Genomic DNA, 15,983 nt, shown 5'->3' on the forward strand with positions numbered 1-15,983 from the left:
TGATCCCTTTGATCCCATAGATTATTTTTTCCTTTGAGGGACAAATGAAAATTGTCAACTCCCTGGTTTGGCATGAAGATCCAATGAGATAAAGTGAAGAATTAAATATTTCTTCTCTGATGTACCAAGTCATCAAGGCAAATCGGGGCAAGACAGAGACCAGCACTCAGTAACCACATAATGCTCAGTCCTGATGTAGTTTAAGGAGCCACAGTTTACATCTAGAGGGGATGCTATGACAATCTGAAAAGACTGTGACTGACAGGAATATGCTTCATTGTGATAGCATGATCCTATCAGTGTCCACAAATTAGATTTCCCTATAGCACAAAGGGCAGCACTATATATGGTAGCTACTTACAGAGCTCCAAATGTGGTAAGTATTATGCTAAGTACTTTCTATGAATTTATTACTAACAATTATATAATCTGATTCTTATAATAGGGAAACTGAGGCACATGGAGATTCTATTCTTGTTGAAATTCTAGAACTTGTAAGAGAGAGGCAGAAGAGATTTGAATCTATCTTGTCTGCATTATATTGCCTAATGATACAAAGCCTCGCCTATTCGATAGCTCTGTTAGGAGTTTGCTTGCCATGACCTCAAATTAAATTCTGATCCAATCTAATTAATTTAATTCAATAAGTGTATATCAGATAGCTCTTCACTCTAAGTGGACTAATAATTAGTGAAGGGTTAATAGAAAGCAGATACTGGCATAAAAAATGGACAAGATGAAAACTTCACCTTCAAGGAGGGGCCAGTTTCCTAGAAGAGAAAAACATGAGTAACTGACAAACTGAGTGATACATTTATCCTAGATTCAAACACTGTTGAAGCCATGAAGGTCAGAAAACAATAAAGTGGGATGGAGATAAACACTAAAGCTATGGGGATGGTTCAGTGGGTTAGAACTCTTGCTCTGTAAGCAAGAGGACCTGAGTTCAAATCCCCAGTCTTTCCATAAAAAGCCAGTCTTGTGCCTGTAACCCTCACATTGAGGCACTGAGATCCCAAGAGCTCACTGGTCAGCCAGCCTAGCCCAAAGAGCAAGCTTCCAGTTCAGCAAAGGAGTCTTCATCATGGCTACAAGACTGAGGAGCCACTACATAAAAAAAAAAAAAAATTTCATGTTCTATCCTGACCTGGCTGCATCCTGGGTTGTACATGGATGCACCCAATATGCATACACTATGCATCTCTGGTGCACACAACACACAGTAATACATGCCAAAAAGACAAAAAAGGGGGGGGGGGAGAGCTGAACACACGATGTGCCCTCAAATATTTGCAATTTGTTTGAAGATCTTAGCTCTACCAGAATAATCTCAGTAGATAACTAACATAAATTCAACCTTAGGCCTGCATTTATGGGCACTGATGGTTATTGATAATGTCTTTAAACTTGAAAAGGATGTTATGTTATAAAACATTCCAAGGAGTGTTTGTGTGTGTAGCCAAAATGGTATTAAATATAACCACCACCACCACCACTGGTGCTTTTTATAAGGGAATATGCAACAGCCTTTGACTATAACCATCACACAGAATGACTGTTATTGTGGTTATCCTGTTTTCAAATTTCAGTGCTGAGCCAAGCATGGTGGCACACATTTGTACTCTGGAGCCTAAAGGTCTGGAGCAAGAGGGTCTTAGGAATTCAAGGCAAGCCTAAGCTACATAGTGAATTGGAAGGCAGCCCAGGCTCATGATGACATTTTAAAAACCAATAGCAACACCATAAAACAAACTTACCAACTAAGTAATAAAATGCATCCCCTAAACCCTAAATTTCTAAGTATTAATCTCAGAAGAAGTTACTTAGCTCTAAGAACTGTTTCTAGGGTACTTTATTCCTGTTAGTTACATTTTCATCCATTAGCCACCCATTGCTCTTTCCAGTATGGCTGGGTCTTTGGAAACTGACTCAGGTAGAGAGGAAATAAAAAAGGACAGACACACATAGAGGAACGACAGGGAGAGGTGGGTGTACTGGCTGGTCTTGTGTGTCCACATGATACAAGCTGGAGTTATCACAGAGAAAGAAGGCTCCCTTGAGGAAACGCCTCCATGAGATCCAGCTGTAAGGCATTTTCTCAATTAGTGATCAACTGCAGGAGGGCCTAGCCTTATGGCTGGTGCCATCCCTGGCTGGTAGTCTTGGGTTCTATAAAAAAGCAAGCTGAGCAAGCCAGGGGAAGCAAGCCAGTAAGTAACATCCGTCCATGGCCTCTGCATCAGCTCCGGCTTCCTGCCTTGCTTGAGTTCCAGTCCTGACTTCCTTTGGTGATGAACAGCAATGTGGAAGTGTAAGCTGAATAAACCCTTTTCTCCCCAAACTTGCTTCTTGGTCATGATGTTTGTGCAGGAATACAAATCCTGACAAGACAGTGGGCTTTATGTGTTCTGATAGAGCCAAACCAACTATGGCATAACTGGAACCTCAGTGTACTTACTGTTAGCTAGTCTTGGGAGGAGGTTTCTGTAGGTGAGCAGTTTCAAGCTGTGAGCATCCCAGAGGAGAAAGCTGCAGTTGCTATTTTTACATATGCTGATCAGTCATTTGTAGGTACTCTTACTTGGGACAGAGGAAAGCTTTGCCATTCTGAGCTTGCCCTGGGGAAAGGCTCTACCCACGGGTCTGAGGCCTTGGTTCTTGACATGATTATGTCCATGTGAAACAACACATATTCTCTCAGACTCATAGGCTCATTCCACAGTCACTAGGGGCTTTCTCTGCTCCTCATGATTCCTGTATGCTTCAGTCCAACTCACCCCTCCACATATATGTGCTGGGAAGGTTGTTGTCAACTGTCAGTTAGGTATTGAAGCCTTGACTCATCTAGGATCCGAGAGTGGTGATTGTTAATTCCCTGAAATTTTACATTTTAAACAGTCATGTAAAGACACAACTACACAACTATACAAGCTAACAAGAACGTCATTAAAAAAAAAAGCTCATCAATACTCAAGCTGAAATATTTCTGAAGCATTTCACTACATTCTAGTATTGTCTAGAATAGTGTCAAAGTCATTCACGCTTACTGTATCTGAATTATGGAAATACTGCACAGTGATAAATTATGTTTCGTTTGTTCTCAGGTCAGTATTCAGTATGGCCTTGTTGATAGCTTAAATCAATCAAAGTGGGAATATTTACATGTTGCGAGCTAGCAAGCATGCCTTGTCATATGCCATGGAAGGAAAAGGTCTAGGTGACTATTTTAAGTGACAGCATGCTTTTGAAGGTATTGGTTTGTTTGTCCTTCATTTATCTTGCAGTAGAGTTATCTTATTAAATATTTTAAATAAAATGAATAGTTTGGCAGTTTTAGATAGTCTTTATAATTTTCCAAAAAAAAAAAAAAAAAAAAAAAAAAAGCAACAGTCTAGTTGCTTTTCTGCAGCCAGAGCCCTGTGCTATGCAGCAAACACTTCATTTCTCACCTCTTGCCTTTGGAGGTTGTATCATATTTAGAGACAGTATTGTTACCTTGGACGATGCATTTCCACATTACCATTCAACACTCAGTGTGGCCAATGAGGACACTCTTTAAAACTCTATCCTGTAATCCTCCATGCAATTCCCTTCTGAGTCACTGGCATCAGCTAACTTAGCTTCACAGATGATTCGTATTTATCTTATTAATATGATGTTTATATTAGTAATTGTCAATACATTATACACACAGAATCACTTTTCTTTTGTAATAGCATTTCATTTAGATTTAATAATTGATACTTTATATGATTTTTCAGTTTTGCCATTCTTCTTGCACTTATAAGAATAAATAATATCAGCCAATATCAGCCACTGTCACTGTTGATTCTGTCATTATTCTCCATACATGCATTATGATACTGAAATGTTTCTGTTCATGGCATCTATGTTAATAGTCCATGCAGGGCTCTGGCCCAGAGTCTCCAATTTGTTTTGGTTTCTTTCCTGTCTTGTAATTCAGATGTCCCCTGAAATGTGTACTCTCAGTTGTCAGATATGCTGCTCTCAGGAAGCTCTTTCACTGCCTACGTTCAGCCATTGCCTTCCTTATCAGCCAGCCCTTTCCAAAGGAGGAGTGAGTGGAGGTATATTTGGGGAAAATATTTCACTCTACCACATTGGACTCTAGAATTTGAAGCTGAACTTACTTTCTCTGAGAATTTTGGGCACTTCTTTATCTCCTAGCTGTTGGTTTGCTGGTGATCTGTCTGCTGTGTGGTACCTCTGCTGATCTTTGTCTTGTCTACAGAGTGAATTCCAGGACAGCCAGGGCTACACAGAGAAACCCTGTCTCGAAAAACCAAAAAAAAAGTTGAAAATATAGTATGATATTAAAGTTTGCTCTAAATTATAGTTTAGTTTTCATACCGTTCCTACTAAGCTTATGATCTCAGAATGCACTGACTTTACAATGTGTGTTTTATAGATGATTTGTCTCCTGGGTATTAGACTGCTCTGCTCGGGAATTTCATTTACTGTACATGTGCATGGAGTACATGCATGTGTGTGGAGGTGTGTGCACATGTGTGGGTGTGTGTGAGGATTCTAGAAGAATCTAGATTCTAGAAGTGATACCTAGTGTATCACTCCTCAGAAATGTCATCCACCTTACTTTTCAGACAGAGCCTCACATTGACCTGGAATTTGCCCATCAGCTGACTGCTGAGCCCCAGAGATCCTACTGTTCTGTTTTTCTAGGACAGAGGTTGTTAGAGAATACCACATCTGGCTTTCCTTTACCATGGGTTCTGGGCATTGAACTTACATCCTCATGGTTGGATGGCACACACTTTAACCAACTAGGCTATGTCTTGGCTGAAGTTTCTTCTATTTCTTATCTAACTCATTTCGCCAAATGACTAAAAGATAAGATTCACCACTTAGAAATAGTTATTTAAAAACTAACTCGTTGCTTCTAGTTAAGATTAACTATATTGTATATAGATAATGTATATGGTTCAAATTCATCAGAAAACCCTACCCTGATCCTTGCCACACAGCATTATGATTTACAGGGGTGGAGAGATGTAGTGGTAAGCACTTGTTAGGTTTTATGTTTTTTAAAAATGAGTTAATTAGTTTATTTACTTTACATCCCGACTGAAGCCTTCCCTCCCTCATTTCCTCCCAGATCCCCCCTCTCCCCTCCCCTTCCTTAGTTTCCCCTCCCTTTCTCCTCACAGTAGGGGAGGCTATTAAAAGAGGGGCTGCTGTTTTCACTTAAGAAAATAAGTGTATCTATTGTATCATTTCTGAAACTATTATACTATTAAATCTATATTCTACTATTGAATCTCTCTTAAGTGGCATTGCTCATGTGGACCCTAACATTTTATGATTAATCCCTCTTTGAAACTCCCTTTCAAAAAGAAATGACCAAAGCTCATAGAAACTTACAGAGACTGAAATAACAAGCATAGAGACTACAGGAGTCTATACAAGTCCTTTGAATAAATACTTTAGCTTCCAGATTAGTACACGGGACCGCTGAGTGTGTGACTGAGAAGGTCTCTGATTCTTGTGCCCTCTCTTGGGGGTATTTTATTTTTCTGTTGGCTTGGCTTGTCCAACTTAAAAATGGTGGTTTTTGTTTTATCTTACTATTCTACTGTGTTATGTTTTGTTGCTGTCTCTTAAGGAGCAGGATTCTTTCTAATGAGAGACAGAATGTGAGTGGATCTGGATGGGAGAGGAGGTAGAAAGAACTGGGAGGGGTAGAGGGAGGGGAAATTGCATTCAGCTTATATTGTATGAGAAAAGAATCTATGTTTAAGAAAAGGGGGAAAAGAATAAAAAATTCATTGTACCTTAAAAAAGAAATATTTTGAATTGAAATAGAATCATTCCTTTCCTTTCTCCCTTTTTTCTTTTCAACTTCTCTTGGTTTCACCAGTCTCAGATTGATAGCCTCTTTTTATTTGATTATTATTGTTATGCACATACTCACACTCTCTTTCTATCTCTGTCTCTGTCTCTGTCTCTGTCTCTGTCTCTGTCTCTGTCTCTCTCTCTCTCTCTCTCTCTCTCTCTCTCTCTGTGTGTGTGTGTGTGTGCACAAATATATACAAATACAATGCACTGCATTTGTTTTTAGTGTTTATGTGTATGTGGTTTCTGGGCTCTCCACTCTGCATTGGACTAGAAAGAGGGTTCATCAGTGGGAAATGCTAATCCTCCTTTCAGAGAAATGACATGCTTGTAGTTCTTTGTTTGGGGTGAGTCCCTGTGAAAAGTTTCTTCTTCCACATCAACATGTCCATTGATATTGTTATTTCCCTGTTCTAGATCATACAGCCATTTCTGGGAGAGACTGTGCCTTAGTTAAGGTTTCATTTTTGTGAAAAGATACCATGACCAAGACAACTCTTATAAAGAATAGCATTTAATTGGGGCTGGTTTATAGTTTTAGAGGTTCAGGCCAATATCATCAAGGCAGGAAGCATGACAGTGTCCAAGCAGGCTTGCAACTGGAAGAGCTGAAAATTCTGTATTTTGTTCAGAAGGCAAACAAGAGAAGACTGTCTCCCATTTGGCTAGGAGAAGGGTCTCAAAGCCCATCCACAGTGACACACTTCCTTTAACAAGGTCACACCTACTCCAACAAGGTCATACCTCTTAATGGGGTCATTCCCTCTGCCAAGCATATCCAAAACTCCATAGGCTGTTTCAGAGAAGGCTTCCTGGGATTCTGGCTCTTACAAATCTGTTTTCTCATTTTTCCATGATATTTCTTAAGCCATAGATGCTGGAGCTATGAAGTATGCAGCAGCCACTTGGGCTGCTGGGAGAACTCCCTTTAATGAGCTCCATGAGTGAGCTTGATATCAAGTCTCATTCAGGACTTAGTAACGTCTGTCTCCATCTCACTGATGTCTCAATATTTCCACATTTCTTATAGTGTTTGTCTTTAAATGTAATCATGTTTGCAAATCAAGCTGTTTAGAAAAGACAAATATGTCACAAGTCTGATTTGGGTTTTAGTAGATACAAAATAATATGTGCTATATGGCTTATTACATTTTTAAAAGGAAAGCTTATTGGTTTTCTTCACTCAGCAGACACTAGGCAGGAGTTTGACTCAGTCACTTCCATGACTGATCTAGACATTTCCTTCACTTGTCCAGGTCTTAGCCCCCAACCCCACCCCCATGCCAAACCCTGCATGATTAGACGGGAGCATCCAACCCCTCTCAGCTTTTGGCAAAGTTCCTATTGCATTTCTTGCTCTTATGGACATCGGATATGCTCATGTTGTCCAAGGAAGTGTATCAGAGAAGGTGTCAAGGAGATCAGTGGTAATTACACATGTGTCAGTTCTCACAGGGTCATCAATAGCCTAAGACAAGCCTGGCAAACAGTTTATTATAAGGTAAGCAACACCCCATTGGTGGGATCACCCTTAGGTTCTAAAGGAGCCAGTCCCCACATCTACCTTCCTTTTCTGACTTCTTCTCAACATAATGTATGCCATCCAGGCAAGGAAAACCGATGAGAGGATACTGACAAAGAGACAAAACATAATTTTTACAACTATTCAGCCAGTATTTTAGAAGTTAATAGTGTTGAAAGTTAAGGAAAAAAAACAGGAAAGGGCACAAGGAATGTCAAAAGTACAGACTGAGAATATAGGTTTGCAGCTTACTAAGTCAGAATAGCCAAGAGTGTGATAAGACATGAGTTATGAACAAATAGAAGTTCTCAACCTATGGGTTACGGACTCCCTTGGGAGGTGTCGAACCACACCATGAGGAACTGTACTATAGAGTCACTGCATTAGGAAGGGTGAGAACACTGCTCTCAGAGGTCACTGTAAGTTTCAAAGCTGCAAATTACAGGTAGGAATGGATTTTTCTTCACTGCACTGTATCCCCAAAGTAGGGAAAGAACATTGCTCACCAAAGCCCATGGAGTTTGCTGTTAATGAAACTGTTTATCTCCATGTTGATATTTGTTTGTTTAAACACACTGATCACCTCTCAGCAACCTCATGTTTTTTCCTGGATCAAAGATAATATCCGGAGGCTGGCTTTCAGAGGATAAGGTGAAGTCAGGCTTTCCAGAAATTGAATCTGTAAGTAAGATACACTGATCTGTTTCAATTCAATAACTCAGAGGAGATGATTCTAAAATAGCAATAAATTATCATAACAAAATAATTTAACTGTCACATTACTTTATTCAGTTATATAGCAGTGGTTTTGTTTAGATATGAAGATGCAACTCAATTTTGTTTTGCTAAAAACATGCAGAGTCCTACATTTTTATTATCTTTATCTGTGGAAACAGACTGCTGGGGATGGCTCGTACATCATATGACCTGTTAGCTAAACATTTGGACATGGCAATAAATCTTGATGAACTTTGTCCAGTGCTCTTATTAGTGAAAGATTAAAGCCTGAGAAAAAAACACAAATGATTTAATAAGTAACCCCTGCTCTCCAGAGGCAGCAGGATTGGGACTTTCCTTGGGGAACTTTATTGAACCACAATTCTTTCCTTTGATTTCTCTTAGCATTGTCAGGCCCCTGCCTTAACAGCTCCCAGACTCCTCATCTGACCTGCAGGTGCAAGATGAAAGATAATTCCAACTTTCCTGACCTATGTCAGCCACAGGAAACAGCACAGAAGTAGAGGCAGAAAATGAAAACGACTGTTGCTGTTGCTTTCACAGTGAGATCCCTTTATTAATTTATTTCTTTAAAATTATCAAATGTCAGACTGGAGAGACAGTTCAGCCATTATGAGCATCTATTCAATTCTCAGCACATATATGTTGGCTCGCGATCATATGCAACTCCAGTTCCGGGGAGTCTGATGCCCTTTTCTGTTCTCTGAGGGGACCAAGCACACATGATGCAGTCAGTATTACTGCTATATTTTAAGCCTACAATTGAATAGCTTTATAGATTTTTATAATTATATAGTTCTAAGCAAATGGGGGTCTTCCTATTGTGTGTGGTGTGTATTTTGTGTTTGTTCCTGTGTGTGCACTTGTATATGGGTGTATGTGTATATGGAGTCAGAGGTTCATGTTGAGTATCTTTTTCAGTTACACTCTAGCGTGGTTTTTGAGACAAGACTTCTCACTGAACCTTGAACTCACCAAGTGAGCCAGCAAACTCCACCCCTGACTGTCTGACTTCCAGTTTATGGAGAGAGTTTTATGTTGCAGGTATTTTTTCCAGTTAAGTAGTGTTTCTAGCCCCACACAGTGGGGTTTAAACTAATGAAGTAAATAATCTTATTTTCTCTAGTGATACTTACTCATTTTTTGAGTGGCTCCTAACTTTGGAATTATAGGTTTTGTGTGTGTGTGTGTGTGTGTGTGTGTGTGTTTCTGTGTGCATGAGAGAGATAGAGAAAGAAAGACACACAGAGAGATTATAATATAGATACAAGATTTTGCCTTTCTCTTTCTTCCCTCCAAACCCTCTCATGTATGCCTCCCCACTCTCCTTCCAATTCATGGCCTTTTATTGTACTGATTATTACTGCATGATATATCATGCAATAATAATATATACATTCCTAAATATAACCTGCTCAGTCTGTATAATGTTACTTTTATGCATGTTTTCAGGGCTGACTCTTTGGCACTGGACAACACATTGGTGTGTCCTTCCCTGGGGAAGACTGCCTCTCCTACCCCAAGCTCTATTCAGTTGCCTGTAGTTCTTTTAGCAGGGCTGAGGCACCAAGGGCTTTTCCCCATCCAGTTTGGCACATCCATTGCTGTCTTTGTTCAGCTAGTGACTGAGTCTCCTAGTAACACCAGAAGCTGCCGGTAGTTCTAAAGCGAGCTTGGGAAACTAAAAGAATAAGACGCATCTTCCTATGAGGAAGGAAGTCCTAGTGTGGGATTCAGAAGGCTTGAGTTTGAATTCATGTTGTGACTAATGACTTGTGTAGTGTCTTTGAACTTCGACTTTTCATTGGCAAAGTGAGAGTTGAGTGTGAATCCTGAGAATTTTGGTTCAATAAGATGGCACGGAGTCCTGCTGGCCAAGCATCTGCTGCAGAGAGCATGTGAACTGATGCTAGTTCATGCGGCAGGGTGTTCCAGCCAAGAACTGGTGCCCATTCTTCAGTCAATGAAGCCCTTTATGCCTATACGAAGGATTTTCGTGGGGGATAATTTATCATCTGAGGTTTTAGTCATCATTTTATGCTTCTTGATATTGTGCGTTCTATATATCCCAACAAAACACTGTGGCATCTGTAGCAATACATTATAGGGTAAGCATCAGTGCATTGCAAAATGCTCTTCATGAAGGAAAGATGTGCTTAGAAAGATAGCCCCCAAGACTGGTTCCTTTATTGCCTCTCTTCTAAGAGAAAGGGAAGTGTGCTGTCTGTGTGGAGGGGAGAAGAGCTTAGAGCATTTCTCAGGATTCTGATATTAAACATTTCTAAGTATGGGCAGAGTCAAGGAAATAATACAGTGCTGCCACTGAGGACATGGCTGATCTGAGTCTGAGAGACTATTAGCAACACCTGGCCCTTTCCTGGACTACATGGAGTTTACTGTCACTGCATCTTACTAGTAGTGGGCTGCCAGTGTGTTCCTGACAGCAGATCTGGAATGCATCTCCATCTTCTCTCAAAAAAGGTGGGCTCTGGAGCCCTTGCCAAGCCTTCTAGAAAGCCAAAGATGGGTGTCCTTTCTTGCCTCTCAGAATGCTTCACACCAGACTTGTTCCCAAGCCATTACATTGACTTGCCTGAAGGATGGGAAAATGAAATATTCTCCTAGCCCAGAAAGCTTCGATATGGTGAGGTCCAGCCATCCACAGCCTGTGTCTTTTCATGCAGCAGATCACTGACCTGGACATACACATGCCGTATAAAGAGTTTGCTTTCTTGGGACAGCTTCCAGGTTGCTCATTCCTACTGAGGGCAATCTTAAGAGTACACTCATGACATGTCACTCCTGCATCTTATGTACCAATTTTACAGAGAATCCAGTCAATATAGAGCTTTTTACAATGAGTCGTTACTGGTTAATTTAAAAAGATGTTTTCAAAATGAAAGACTTGAGTGCTAAGTGACTTGAAGTGGAAAATGAGTTACTGTAATTCTAAGCAGAAGAGTATCAGATTTCTGTAGCCTATTAGAAAGAGTGCTATCCACTCAAATTTGTTTTTAAAATTGTTCCTTGGGAGAAACGTTTGTTATAGTAATGCCTTTTCTCTTTAATTTGCCCAGGAAGTTAGAATACAAGCTTATAAGGTTAGTTAGAAAACCAGTTTGCCTAAAGGTATTTTTAGCTACAAAGGAAGAAGATAGTTCTACCCGATAAAGCAATTTTTGAGCAATTCACTCAAAATATACATAGGCTAAAGCACTGCGAGGGATATGCGAAAGAAAAGGTGGGAAAAGACCGACATAAACCAAGGTCTGGCCTCCCAGCCAACAGGCTTCAGACTCACGAGGAAGGTAATGTCTACATCATATGCAACCAAAGCACAAAGCAAGGGAGGTCTAGAAGATTCTGTGCCAGCAGATTTTGTGTAGAGGCAGAGTCCTAAAATCAGAAGTCTAGCCAGTTGGGTTAGCCTCTTTGGGTAAATAAAGCTAGTATATATCTTTAGAGACCTCTGGGCATTTCTTAATGAACAGTAGAAGAGTCTAAGACAGGTTTGAGTTTTATAGACTTGAATTTGGCAAAGCAAGAGAAGAGAGCTTGAGGATCCAGTATGCCACGGTGGGAGTTCTGCTTCAGCTTGCTTTGTGCTTCTGTGTCTCAAGGGAGCCCAAATACACCTTCCTATGCCTTTGTGGGATAGTTGTCCTTAAACTATAGCCAAGTCTGTATCAATGGTGAACTGAATTGGACTGTGACTGGTGACTTTGTCTCTCTGTAAATTATACTAACAGAGGGCAAGACTCATTCTGAGTGTCACAATGGAAAACAAGCAAAGATTGGGGATTGGGGGGAGATCACAGGGTGGATTCTCATTTTCCTCCATCAGCTTGATGATGTATAGAATTTACATAAAAATAATAAGTGTGTAAGGCAAAGTCAAGAACCGGCTTTTACAGATAAAGACGCTCACAGCATTTTCACAGGTAAATGAAAATCTTCTCCACTCATGTCTTATTGAGATAAATTTCCTCAGATGGGATCTGAAAGATTGGCTTCATCATTTTGTCTTTAGCCTCAGTGAAGAACTTTTAGCAGATGAATCTCAGAGGTTAGTAGGACTAGGCCTGCAATCTTAGCTACTCAGGAGGCAGAGACAGGAAAGTTGCAAGTTCAAAGCCAACCTAGGACAGCTTAGTAAGACCTTGTCTCAAAACAGAATATATGTAAAATAACACACTCTTAGTGCTCAGAAGCCAAAAGGAAAGCTCAAAGTAGCTGCCCTCTGAGCCAGGTGGAGCCTCTGTGATGTTCACACTCACGAAGCTCACTGTTGCGTCTAGCCTTTGCCCTTTTCCAGATAAGCAATGTGTCTGCGGAAGGACTGGCAGAGATTTTGTTGCTTCAGCATGAAGGGAATGAAGGCTCAGGCCAAACATATTGGAGGCTGGGGGATGGATAACAAAGGAAAGAAATCCCCTTGGTGCTCAAGGTGTGAGTCCTTCTCCAGGTTCTCTGCTAACAATGCTTATTGACACACACACAACAATGGTGAACATGTTGACTCATGTTGACTTCGTGAACTCTACTTCATGGAGCACATGGACCATGTGGTATTCCTCTGTGAATTAATGTTTTCTGGAAATTTTATATGCAGAAATGAAAAATCCATCACGCATTCTGCCATACCAATAGGTTTATTGTTTTTTTTTTTTTTTTTTTTAAAAAAACCCTCTAGATGATTCTTCTTTAAGTTATAAAAGCAAAGGGCCAATTCTTAGCCTTGGGTTGACCACTGGGAGGGAGTCAATATATCACAAACTAACTTCAAATTTATCATCTTTAGTGAAGTCTGTAGGATCCTCCCACTTCATTTTTTCCATGCTAGCTAAATTCTTTATGTTATAGCCAAAGCAACAAAGGCCTATGAAGCTCTCTTTAGCAACTGATATTCAACCAGCAAACTAAGAGACCTGTGCTTCATCCACATCAAACTGGTGACACATCAAACCCTTATCTACTTTCTAATACCAAGTCATCTATTTGTGCAGGTATAGATTCTTGCTGATTGGATTATTTTCTTGTATGTAAGAAAATGAGTATAGGTATACCCAGAGGACATTGTGGGCACAGTGCTAGAACATTCCAGTAAAGCAAATGTCATGATAAAAGAAATAATATAATTGGTTGGTTTTCTAGCACACAAAAGGTTATGTTTATGCTATATTGTAGTCTATTAAGTGTGAAATAGCATCATGTCCAAAACACACACACAGACACATGTATATATGTCTGTCTTAATTTCAATATATTTTATTATATATATTATATACATTAACTATATGCATATACTTAATTTCGATGTATTTTAATGCATGCTAATAAGCACCTGAATCATTAGCACATTATGATCTGTTTGCTAGTGGAATATTTTTTCTTGGTATAGATGGCTGCAGACTGTTCTCAGTGGTGTTGGTGATGGTTGGGTTAGCTGGGTTGATTCCTTGAGATAACAGTGAAGTTTACCTCATCAATTGACTCCCAGTTTCACAAGATTCCTCTGTGGCATGCCATGCTGGTGGATAGATTTTGCTGTCAATGCTATTTTGTTGACAACTGAAGCAAGTTAGCTCAAGCCTGATCCTGCCTAATTAACTAAGCTTATGCAACATTCTAAAATCTTCTGCCGTCATACCCACAGCATCATCACTGGGAATACACTTCACCTCAAGAAGTGACTTTCCCTGTCCATCCAGAAGAAGCCGTTCCTCAGCTACCACAGTTTTTCTGGCATGATTGCAGCAATTCAGCTGCATCCGCAGGCTCCGCTTCTAATTCTAGTCCTCCTGCTTCTACCACAGCTGTGCTTGCTTCCTCAAGTCTTGAGCTCTTCAAAGTCTGAAGGATTAGAATAAACTTGTTTCACTACCTGTTAAGGTTGCTGCTTCACTCTCCTTCCATGGATCATGAATGCTCGTGCCGGTATTTAGATAAGAGTCCTTTCCTGGAGACTAAGAGCTACTCTTCCTTCCTGTTGTGCTATCTCGTCTCTGGGATATTAAATTGTCTGGGTGTGAAAATCCTTCACCAATTACCAGGTCACAGGAAGGAAGCCACCTTATCAGATATAAAGAAAACATTACTCTCTATACATCTCTGTCAGAGCTCTGGATGACAAGGTACAGTGTCCACGAGTAATGATATTTTAAAGGGATCTCTTTGTTCCTGAGAAGTAGGTCTCGTTATATGTCTTAAAAGACTCACTGAACTATGTAAACATACATGTTAGTAGCCAGACTCAGTTATTCTACTTAGAGAATGCAAGCAGAGTGGAAGTACCACTCTCAGCACTCCTGGGAGTCTCAGCAGCTTGTTAAATGAGCAACTGCTACCACTTAAATCTGCTGACTCTCTCATCCCCCGACAAGAGCCTGGCCTTGACTTCTCTCTAGCTCCAGAAAATCTAGATGGCATTTTCTCCAATTGAAGGCTGTCTACACTGAAAACCTGTTGTGCGTCCTGCTTCCTCCGTGACCTTAGCCAGATCAGCTTGCTGCTGCTGCTGTGTTAGCCTTTGCCTTTTTGCCTTCCAAGAAAAATTATGTCTTGCCTTTAGCCTCAAGAACCAGCACACTGCAGCATCGAACTTGTCTTCCACAGCTTCCTCCATCTGAGCATTCATAGCTGTGAGGAGAGTTGAGAGCTTGCTCTAGGTTGTCTTTGGCCTAAGGCTATGCTGTGTCTGGTTTGTATTCCATCAAGGCCTCTAACATTTTCTCCTCGTCAGTAAACACGGTAAGCCAGCATTTCTAGCCTTCATGGGTTCTCTGAAGTAGCACTTTGAGTTTCTTTCCTGAACTTATCCTGTGTGCTCACCAACTGGCTACCAGGCCCACCAGGCCTTGTTTGCATCCTATCTTAGTATTTATAAGAGTTATTTTTGTGTCTTATGAGTGCGTTGGCCCATGTATGTGGGTACAGGCATGGTTACACCTATGTGGAAGTGATCATTGTAGGTATCATTGCTCATGTACTGTCCACTTTTTATTTTTGAGATAACACCTCTCACTGGCCTAGAATCTGCCAAATAGGCTAATCTGGCAGGCTAGAAAGCCAAGAGGTATGCCTGTTTCTGCCTCCCCAGTGCTGAAATTACCAGCTTGTGTCAGTACACCCTGCTTTTCACGTGGATTCGGGATTGAACTCTGGTCCTTGTACTTGCAAGCAGCATTGGTAGATGCTGTAGCAGGTAGTTACCATCTGAGCTAGTCCCCCAAGCCTGTCTTGGATTCTGGCATGCATACTTCATTAACCTTTTGGGATGTGTAATTAAAAGTGGGAGCTGTATGGCTTTTCTTTCACTTGAACACTGAGAGTCTATGGGATGAATTAGTTTGATTCTGATATTCTTGTGTTTTAGGGAATAGAGGTCCAAGGAGAAGCAGAGACAGGAAAACCACCATAACTGGCAGCTATCAATTAAATTCACCATCTTGTATGAGAATGGCTCATGAGAGCCACCAAAAAATTACCATAGTAACAAACATCACTGAAAAAAATGATTAGTCAGACATCATCAAAAAGATGAAAGGATGTAATATGATGAAGAAGTTTGAAGTATTGCATGAGCTGCCAAAACATGATGCAAAGACAACATATATTGAGAGGCTTGGTTCACGCAGAAGGATTGCTACAAGTCCCTGATGTATCTGTGAAGCACAATAAACCCATTAAGGGAGATGTGCTTGTGTGCATCCAGTATGACTCACTGAGAGTAGTAGGGGTGGAGTAAATGTGACTTGATTGATGTGCTGTGTGATTTTGTCTTACAGCATGGCCAGGGTCAGATTCCATTTCCCCAGAGTTCACATGACTTAAACATGCCATTCACAGCATG

The 15,983-nt window shown here is 40.5% G+C and overlaps 1 long non-coding RNA gene across 1 annotated transcript in view; it reads left to right on the forward strand.

The window, feature by feature from the left end:
• The first annotated feature begins 8,472 nt into the window (after positions 1 to 8,472).
• LOC143439824 (uncharacterized) overlaps positions 8,473 to 15,983 on the forward strand; it is a 40,093-nt gene continuing 32,582 nt past the window's right edge. The window contains exon 1 of the long non-coding RNA XR_013107859.1: positions 8,473 to 8,673. This is a non-coding gene — a long non-coding RNA (uncharacterized LOC143439824). The remainder of the gene's footprint in view (positions 8,674 to 15,983) is intronic.

Source organism: Arvicanthis niloticus, chromosome 27 (genome assembly GCF_011762505.2).
Source record: "Arvicanthis niloticus isolate mArvNil1 chromosome 27, mArvNil1.pat.X, whole genome shotgun sequence".
NCBI lineage: Eukaryota > Metazoa > Chordata > Mammalia > Rodentia > Muridae > Arvicanthis > Arvicanthis niloticus.